We start from the raw sequence: 8,392 nt of genomic DNA, 5'->3' as shown, positions 1-8,392 counted from the left end.
AAAAGGCAAATACTGTATGATATCACTTATATGTGGAATCTACAAATACAACAAATGAGTGAATACAACAAAAAAGAAAACAAATGCACAGATACAGAGAAGAAACTAGTGGTGACCAGTGGGGAGGTGGGAGGGGCGCTATAGGGGTGAGGGAGTGGGAGGTACAAACTATTGGGTATAAGATAGGCTCAGAGATGTATTGTACAACATGGTGAAAATAGCCAATATTTAATAATAACTGTAAATGGAAAGTAAACTTTAAAAACTGTATAGAAGTGATTCCCTGGTGGCGCAGTGGTGGGGAATCTGCCTGCCAATGCAGGGGACATGGGTTCGAGCCCTGGTCTGGGAAGATCCCACATGCCACAGAGCAACTAAGCAACTAAGCCGTGAGCCACAACTACTGAGCCTGCACGTCTGGAGCCTGTGCTCCGCAACGGGGAGAGGCCACGACAGTGAGAGGCCTGCACACCACGATGAAGAGTGGCCCTTGCTTGCCACAACTGGAGAAAGCCCTCGCACAGAAATGAAGACCCAACACAGCCAAAATTAAATAAATAAATTTATTTTTAAAAACTGTATAAAATATTTTAAGTTTTTTAAATAAAATAAATTAAAAATTTTAAAGATATGATATTCTCAAAGAATATTTGAAAAAGTGGATGTGCTTGTCTCTAATTTTTACCTTAATCAGTGCACTTTAAATATTTGAGAAAGTATAAATACATAAGGGAGGGGTGGAGAGAACAAACTCTGGAACCACAATTTATAACACATACACATAGACACACAATAAAAAAATTCTGATCTGTTGATTCAGTTATAATGTGCTTTATTAACATAGATCACGACTTCCTTTGTGAATCATCAAATATGCATTCATGGCATCATTTTCAAAGGCTTCTGTCCATTCCCAACAGAAAATGTTAATCCACCCTCCGTTGCTGCCTTTGGTTTATTTTCAAACAAATCTGTGATGCAAACAACTTCATGCTCTGGATCTTTGGGGGTAGGGAGTCTCCGCTCACCTGAGGACAGGTGGTCATGCCCTGCTCTCAGGTAGTCCTGTGGGTCAGGTGGGCCCTGAGAGGAGAGGGGGCTAAAGGACCTGAGGACTAAGGGTACCTCTGGGTAGATTTCTACGGGCCACCCCTCACACAACCCTAAACCCACCATGTGATTTCCACCAACCTAGCAGCATCTCCCTTAGACAACAGCAAGGCCACACCTATTCCAGGAGGGGCTCAGCCCCTAGGAATCAGGCCCAGGGAACCTTCACTTCTGGAAGTTCTTACCTGAAACCTTCACGCTACTCAGTGGTCTCAGGTGCGCTCTGCCTGATAGCTCTAGCTCAGTGCTACTGGATACGGGGCTGAGGAGTAACATCTGCACCAACAAAAAACTTGTTAAAGATGCCATTTCATGAGCCCCACAGGAGAATCATAATTTAGAGTGGGGCCCTGATTCCCCCCAAATTTGTAAACACCTTAAAGCTTTGGAAGAAATGTTTGCTGTGTGGTTCCCATTGCACTTTCCCAGTAGTATTACATGGTGAGTATTTAGAAATAACATCACCTGTACCCTCCCCACTGAGTCTATCTATTGATCTGGGTGGGAGCGTTTGCATTGTTTTAACTCCAGGTGATTCTAAATTTAGGCCCTGTTTAAGCACGAGGGCTGCTGGGTTCATTGGTGAGCGTTGCTTCCACTCTTTGGTCCTTTTGCCATTGGAGAGGCATCGGTGTCTGCTCTACATGGGATTGAAATGGGCAGAGGAGTGTAGCCCACTTTCTCTATTCTGTAGCAGAGTTTTTGGGCCTCTGTGTGAGGGGAGAGCACATGTAGACAGGAAAGAAAAACCTCACTGTTTGGTCTCCATTGCAGGAGCTCATTGTTCCTGAATCTCTCTTTTTCAAAAGGTTGGCATTTCACGGTCCTTTTGCCTGTGGGTATGGTGGGAACAGGTGAAGGAGCTGCGCTGATGCCATTAAAGACATATTCTCAAGATACTGATGTGATCCCTCAACATAATATCGATGAGAAAACAACCCAGAGCAGGAGGAAGAAGAGGAGAAAATGGCAGCTTCTCAGGTAAATGTCCTGTCCTGGGTCAGAGGCTATGTCTGCTTTTCTCCTGAAATGTCATGGATTGAGAACCTGCAAACGTTTCATTTTCTACTTCTGATGTTCCTGCCTAGCAACGTTGTTTTCAACTACTTGTGTTTTTCCTTCTTATGATAGTCAGTCAGCTCTTTACAATACTTCTCTGTGTTCCAGAGCCTTTTCCCCATTGTCTGCATCCAGGCTCCCTACAGAGCATGGAGAATTCTCACCATGAATTAACGACCTTCAACTATTGAAATTATTCCTTTTGTGAAAGATCAACATGGGAAGGCATTAATATCCAAAATTCCCTATGGGATAATTTCAGATGTCGAGATATTAGTGAAGAAGGGGAAAGTGGAATGATTAATGTACATCTGAATGCAACATCAACTTAGCACAACAGGAGTAACACACTTTTAAGTGGGATGGCATTAGTGGTCCAGATAACTCAAAGTTCTGGGGAAAAAAAGTAACTAGGAGAGATTTGCTCTGTATATTTATAAGAAAGACTGTTTAAATGAGAGAGAACATGGGAGGTATATGTGGACTGAAATTTGCATAAAACTGACATTTTTTCATGATAGTCTCATGGGAGGTATATGTGGACTGAAATTTGCATAAAACTGACATTTTTTCATGATAGTCTCAGATTATGATTTTCTTAGTATTTTCACCCAGAATACCATGGCAGGGATAATGTGTCATGTGTGCTTCAGTGACCTGATAATTGTTTGTCCCATTACACCTGATTTTCCCTGGTTCAGGTGTTCTCTGCAAGATTTCTGTGCTTTGAAGTTCATATACTTCTTTTATCTTTAGTAAGGGTTTGGTGTGATTCACTGAGAAATGTGCATAAACCATCATGGTGTATCTGGAAACTCCAATTTCTTCTTAGTTTTCCTTTACTTGTAGTTTGCTTTGGAAAACGAATGTTGTCACCTTTGTTTATTAAAGATACTGGCTTTTCAAGTGGAGGTTGTAGTCAGTCAAGGCTTGTTCTTGTAAGTTTCCATTATACTCTATGCTCATGTAACAGACATACTCTTCTTTATCACTTCTTTGTATTTTCAAAAGTTTACAAGAATAATATTATTAATGTATGCTCAATTATGTTAGATTTCAGAAATATAGCTCAACTGAGGTGATAAGTATTTTCAAAGACATCAAAGATTCAGAAACAATAGCTCTAACTGGTTTTATATCTTTGTGTGTATATCTCCCCAAGTGTATTTATAAAATGCAAAGTGTATCATCCACAAATAGATTCATAAGATTTATCCAGTTAAAAATAATTAGTATTAATTCTTCTTTAAAAGTTTTGTAGAATTCACCAGTGAAGCCTTGTAGTTCTGGTAGTTTTTTGTTGAGAGTTTTTTGAGAACCGATTTAATCTCCTTAATAGTAATTTGGTCTGTTCAGATTGTTTTATTTCTTCATGATTCAGTCTTTTTATTTTTAATTTTTTAATTTTTTCTTTGGCCCATTGATTCCTTAGGATTGTGTTGTTTAATTTCTACACATTTGTAAATTTTCCAGACTCTGTCCTATTGCTCATTTCTGGTTTCTTACCATTGTGGTTGAAAAACATACCGGGTTGGACAAAAGGTTCATTCCATTTTTTCCGTAAGATGGCTTTAGTAGCACTTAGTTGTCTTTAACTTCATTCGAAACAATTTTGTTAGATTGTATGTGACAGCTGTCATATCAGTGTGCATTTAAAAAAAGACTTATAAAAATTGGTGAATTTTTGTGTAGCCATTTTAATATTGAAGATGGAAGAAAAAAGCAACATTTTCAGAATATAATGCTTTATTATTTCAAGAAAGGCAAAAACGCACCTGAAACGCAAAAAAAGATTTGTGCAGTGTATGGAGAAGGTGCTGTGACTGATCGAACACGTCAAAAGTGGTTGGCGAAATTTCATGCTGGAGATTTCTCACTGGATGATGCTCCACAGTCGTGTAGACCAGTTGAAGTTGATAACGATCAAATCGAGACATTCATTGAGGACAATCAACATTATACCACACAGGAGATAGCTGACATACTTAAAATACCCAAATCAAGTGCTGAAAATCATTTGCACCAGCTTGGTTATGTTAATCGCCTTGATGTTTGGGTTCCACATAAGTTAAGCGAAAAAAACCTTCCTGACCATATTTCTGCATGTGATTCTCTAAACGTAATGCAAACTTTCCATTTTTAAAACAAATGGTGATGGGCAACGAAAAGTGGATGCTGTACAATGTGGAATGGAAGAGATCTTGGGGCAAGTGATATGAACCACCACCAACCACACCAAAGGCTGGTTTTCATCCAAAGAAGGTGATGTTGTGTATATGGTGGGATTGGAAAGGAGTCCTCTATTATGAGCTTCTTCCAGAAAACCAAACAATTAATTCCAACAAGTACTGCTCCCAGTTAGACCAACTGAAAGCAGCACTCAATGAAAAGCGTTCAGAATTAGTCAATAGAAAATGCATAATCTTCCATCAGGATAATGCAAGACCACATGTTTCTTTGATGACCAGGCAAAAACTGTTACAGCTAGGCTGGGATTCATCCACCGTATTCTGATTCATCCACCATATTCACCAGACATTGTACCTTTTGATTTCCATTTATTTTGGTCTTTACAAAATTCTCTTGATGGAAAAAATTTCAATTCCCTGGAAGACTATAAAAGGCACCTGGAACAGTTCTTTGCTCAAAACAGTAAAAAGTTTTGGGAAGATGGAATTATGAAGTTGCCTGAAAAATGGCAGAAGGTAGTGGAACAAAAGGGTGAATACGTTGTCCAATAAAGTTCTTGGTGAAAATGAAAAGTGTGTCTTTTATTTTTACTTAAAAACCAAAGGCACTTTTTGACCAACCCAATATTTATTATGTACGTGAAGTAAATCAGAAAGACAAATACCATATGTTATCACTTACATGTGGAATCTAAAGTATCAATATGACAAAAATGAACCTATCTATGAAACAGAAACAGAATCACAGACATAGAGAACTGACTGGTGGTTGCCAACGGGGAGGGGTTAGGGGAAGGGATGGAGTGGGAGGTTGGGGTGAGCAGGTATAAGATTTTGTATATAGAATGGATAAACAACAAGGTTCTATGCACAGAGAACTATATTCATTATCCTATAATAAACCATAATGGAAAAGAATATTTTAAAAAGAATGTATATATGTGTATAACTGAATCACTAAAAACTTACTTAGTATAATATCAGTCTTCTTAAATTTACTAAGACTTGTTCAGTGATCCATTGCATGATCTGTCCTGGAGAATGTTCAATGTGCTGTTGAGAAGAATATGTATTCTGCTGCTGGTGGATGGGCTGTTCTCTTTTTGTCTAAGTCCACTTGGTCTAATGTATAATTCAAGTTCAGTACTCCCTTATTGGTTTTCTTTCTGGATGATCTAGTCAGTGTTGAACGTTGGGTATTAAAGATCTGGACAGGGGCTTCCCTGGTGGCACAGTGGTTGGGAGTCCGCCTGCTGATTCAGGGGACACGGGTTCATGCCCTGGTCCGGGAGGATCCCACATGCTGCGGAGCGGCTGGGCCCGTTAGCCATGGCCGCTGGGCCTGTGCGTCCGGACCCTGTGCTCCGCGACGGGAGAGGCCACAACAGTGAGAGGCCCTTATACAGCAAAAAAAAAAAAAAAAAAAAAAAACATCTGGACACTTTTTTTCTATTGTCTATTTCTCTCTTCAAATCTGTTAGTATTTGCTTAACACATTAAGGTCCTCCACTGTTGAGTGCATATTTATTTATGATTGTTGTCTTCTTGATGAATTGAAAACATTATCATTATGTAATGACCTTATTTTTTTTCTTGTTGCAGCTTTTGGCTTAAGTCTGTTTTGTCTGGTGTAACTCTAGCTACCACTGCTTTCTTTTGGTTTCCACATGTATGGAATATCTTGTTATAAAGCTTCACTTGGAGCCTGTTTGTGTTTTTGACACTGAAGTGAGCCTCTGATAGGCAGCATATAGTTTGATCTTGTATTTTTATCTAGCCACTCTATGACTTTTGACTAGAGAATTTAATATATCTATGTTTACAGTAATTATTGATAGGTAAAGACTTATCAATGCCATCTTATTGTTTCCTGGATGTTTTTTTGTTTCTTGTTCCTTTTTTCCTCTTCTGCTGCCTTTCTTTGTGAATTACTGATATCCTGTAGTGGTATTCCCTTCCCTTTGTATCTTCTGAGTCTAGTACAGGTTTTTGCTTTGTGGTTCCATGAGGCTCACAAAAAACATCTTGTAGATATAACACTCTATTTTATGTTGATAACAATTTAACTTCCATCACATACAAAAAAAAATCTACTCTTTTACTCCCCTCCATGAATTTTTGTTTATGGTGTTACAATTTACCTCTTTGTATATTGTTTATACATTAAATTATTATAGCTGCAGTTATTTTAATAATCTCATCCTTTAACTTTTATATAGTAAAATTAACTGGTTAACACACCACCATATCACACTATTAAGGTATTCTTACCTTAACTATATACTAACATTTACAAGTCTATTGTGTAGTCTCATATGTTTTCATGGTACTATTTAGTGTCCTTTTATTTTAGCTTGAGGAACTCTTTTAGAATTTGTTCTAAGACAGATCTAGTGATGATGAATGAACTCCCTCAGCTTTTGTGTTTTTTGTTTTTTTTTACATAAGAGTATTTTAATTCTTGTCCTTAAAAACTATAAAGACTATCATGATTTGGAAATGAGACTGTACCAAACAATGGCCAAAGAAGAATCGTACATTCTATGCCTTCTCTTTCCTTTGTTCACTCAGAAATATAATGTTATCAGCTATAATTGTTGTTGCTTGTTGTCTCACATTATTTTTATCCATATATTCACCATAGTCTATTTTCCCTTCCAGGTAAATTCAAGACGCCTTTTTCACATACTGATATGCCACATCTCCGAGGCCTGGTCAGAATACTGAAATTCTGTGCTACGTTGTCTTTTGACTGACATCACCCATTTGGTAATGCTTCATTTTCCCCTGATCGCCACATCTCATTTGCTGCTACAGAAAATATTGTGACTGGGTTTTTTCCTTCTACCTGTCTCATGATAGGGTCCTAACCTACTCAACCAAGTAGCTGCACATGATTCAGAGATCTGTTGAGAACCAAACTGCTAGCTATTTCAGACTCATGTCTTACAAGCTGATGAAATACCTGTACTACAGGTCTTCGAAACATGGCTTCTATTTTCTTTTCTTACAATCTAATCTTTAGTCTTTTCCTGACATTCTGGCCAGCTTTTGTTTTTTGAAAAGAGTTTTTAATCTCTTCATTCAAGAAGGACAATTATGATGAATAGGATATTATTGGTTGGCAAGGTTTTTTGTTTTGGGGTTTTTTTTTTTTGAGCAATTGGAATATATCATCCCACTGTCTCCTGACCTGTGAGGTTTCTGCTCAGAAATCAACTTTTAACCTTATGAGGCTCTAGGGACTTCCCTGGTGGTGCAGTGGATAAGACTCCATGCAACCAGTGCAGGAGGCCCGGCTTCCATCCATGATCAGGGAACTAGATCCCACATGCATGCTGCAACTAAGAATTTGCATGCCACAACTAAGGAGCCCATGTGCCACAACTAAGACCCAGTGCAAACAAATAAATATTAAAAAAAAAATAATAATCTTGGGCTTCCCTGGTGGTCCAGTGGTTGGGAATCCGCCTGCCGATGCAGGGGACATGGATTCGTGCCCCCGTCCGGGAAGATCCCACATGCCCTGCAGCGGCTGGGCCCGTGAGCCATGGCCGCTGGGCCTGCGCGTCCGGAGCCTGTGCTATGCAACAGGAGAGGCCGAGGCCACAGCACTGAGAGGCCCGAGTACCACACACACACACACAAAAATAATAATAATCTTATGAGGTTCTCTTGTAAGTTATAAGCTTCTCTACTCTTGCTGATTTTAAGATTCTTTCTTTTTGATAGTTTGTCGTTTGCATGGATTGGCTGTGGTAAAGAGTACCACAACGACCGTTGGGGTGCAAGTGTTTTTTTTAATGATGATATTCTCTGGTTGTATGAACTGGAGTGGGGTTGCCGAATCTCGTGTTAGCTCTAGTTTTTAATTTAGTAAGGAACTTGTCTACTGATCTCCATACTGGCTGTTACCAATTTACATTCAAATCAGCAGTCTAGTAGGCTTCCTTCTTCTGCCTGCCCTGTTGAGCACTTCCACCTTTTAGGCTTTTTGAGGACTGGAGCCAGGGAACACCTCGTCTACATTTATT

The 8,392-nt window shown here is 39.0% G+C and overlaps 1 pseudogene; it reads right to left on the bottom strand.

The window, feature by feature from the left end:
- Positions 1–6,869: 6,869 nt before the first annotated feature.
- On the bottom strand, positions 6,870–7,347 carry LOC132528035 (single-stranded DNA-binding protein, mitochondrial-like; annotated as a pseudogene).
- Between the last annotated feature and the right edge of the window lie 1,045 nt (positions 7,348–8,392).

Source organism: Lagenorhynchus albirostris, chromosome 10 (genome assembly GCF_949774975.1).
Source record: "Lagenorhynchus albirostris chromosome 10, mLagAlb1.1, whole genome shotgun sequence".
In the NCBI taxonomy this organism is placed as follows: Eukaryota; Metazoa; Chordata; class Mammalia; order Artiodactyla; family Delphinidae; genus Lagenorhynchus; species Lagenorhynchus albirostris.
The sequence above is the reverse complement of the archived record's forward strand: the minus strand, read 5'-3'. Positions and strand labels throughout refer to the sequence as shown.